The sequence below is a fragment of the Limulus polyphemus genome, unplaced genomic scaffold, assembly GCF_000517525.1.
Source record: "Limulus polyphemus unplaced genomic scaffold, Limulus_polyphemus-2.1.2 Scaffold7574, whole genome shotgun sequence".
NCBI lineage: Eukaryota > Metazoa > Arthropoda > Merostomata > Xiphosura > Limulidae > Limulus > Limulus polyphemus.
Window position 1 is genome coordinate 27,185 of NW_013673184.1, and position 1,783 is coordinate 28,967.

Consider the following 1,783-nt stretch of genomic DNA (forward strand, 5'->3'; position numbering starts at 1 on the left):
ACTGAAACACTGCCAAATTTCATGAAGATATACCCAATATATTGAGAATTATAAGTATTAAATTTATAAAGACTTTAAACAAGTGCAAAGGTCATGTGACTCAGTCAAATTGACCAACCTCATAGTGAGAGGGTTAAGTAGTTTATGGTTAATTTCAGTTTACTAAATGAATGTTCAGCTGTTGTAACTGTAACAGGAAGAGTCAGAGAGATTCTTAGAGGAATATACACACACACATTTGGAAGATGGTATTAAATATCATCTTGGAAATGGTGTTGGTGAGCTTTTAGGGACCAAGAGATGATTTGCCAATATTTGCATGATGTGTGGATTTGGGATTCTTGGCTTTTTCTTGAAGATCTCCCATTACAATATCCTTTTTTTAAAACTCACAAACATAAGGCAGATTTAATCATCATCTATTTCAAGATAAAACTACAGGAATCCAAATAACTTTTAAATGTCATTTATAGCATTGTATCTTTTCACTAAATTCTGTAAGACCGAGATGATGATTTTGGGGAAAACATGCTCCATAAAGCGAGTTTCATTATATTTTGAATCTTCTGGCTCCTCCTTGGCCTCATTGTGAAAACCCTTTCTTTTTCTATATCAATTCTCAGGGAGAGAAATGAAAGAAACGTCTGTGTTCATGCTGTTTACAACAAGCTTTGCCTCTTGAAGAATTAATGGCCATTGGTGTCATAAGGTCTTCAAATCCGTGATCAGATTGTTGAAGTTTTTCACTTCAACTCTGATGGCAGCAAGGACCTTGTACAAAAGAGCAGACATAATGATGTATTAGAATCACTTGAGATAGCTTATTTGATCCTAAAGCCTCAGATTGTGCCTTGGCAGTCAGATTGAGTTCTTTCAAAGCTGATATAATCCTAGGCAGAAAGTTGGCAAAAGGATTAACACTTGTGATATGGGTGGTCCATCTTATTTCAGTGTCAGTGAAGGGATGCTCTGATCTTTTTGCACTGGAAACAAATAAACTGTAAACTATCTGGATCATTCCAAAGAAAGTAATTTCTGGAATGCAGTATGCAACTGCATCTGTTCCACAAAGATTTAATGAGTGGCAATCTCAAGGTGAAAAACAGGCAGAGTTTTTTTTTTATTTTGAGATAAGTGTGGACACAGTGATATCTTTCAGACATGTTGGATGTATTGTCAGAGCTCTGGCCATAAAATCATGAAATAAAATGTTGGTGTCTTTTTGAAAGATTAAAATCATCTCAACTGTCTCTTCCCCAGTATTCCCAAAGGTGTATCCATCCATATCACTAGTAAGTTATTTTAGTTTAAAGGTATTCTTTTCAGTGTGTGAAATGTCAGGGGTAGCAGCCATTATCAATGATAAATATTTTGCATTTTCCCTTTCTTTTGCCATACTCTGGTGCATTTTCTCACTGCACAGTCCAGTAATCTCATTCTGAGGACGATGAGAAGGGTATTGCGCTTGAAGGCACTTTTCAGGCTCCTGAGACTCCTTCTCTCTCATGACATGTTTACCAAGGGTCTTATCATGATGACTGATTAACCCTTTTGAGATGGGTCATGGGTGAAAGGACATGTCATCTCGTTCATTGACTCGCATTTAAAATTGTATTTAACTACTATTTCATGAATATTATGTCAATAAGTTTGGTATCAAACTGTAGATTATAATTCACATTTTAGTACAATACATTATCCAATTTCTTAATTTAAAAGTAAATATTAAAAAATACAGGTATGTTGAATGCAGCACTGGTTCAAATTAGATATTTGTGAAGTC

The 1,783-nt window shown here is 35.1% G+C and overlaps 1 protein-coding gene across 1 annotated transcript in view; it reads left to right on the forward strand.

Annotated features, from left to right (window-relative positions):
* LOC106474709 (zinc finger protein 853-like) overlaps positions 1–1,783 on the forward strand; it is a 31,534-nt gene that overhangs the window by 24,501 nt on the left and 5,250 nt on the right. The gene's annotated exons all lie outside the window — the stretch shown is intronic.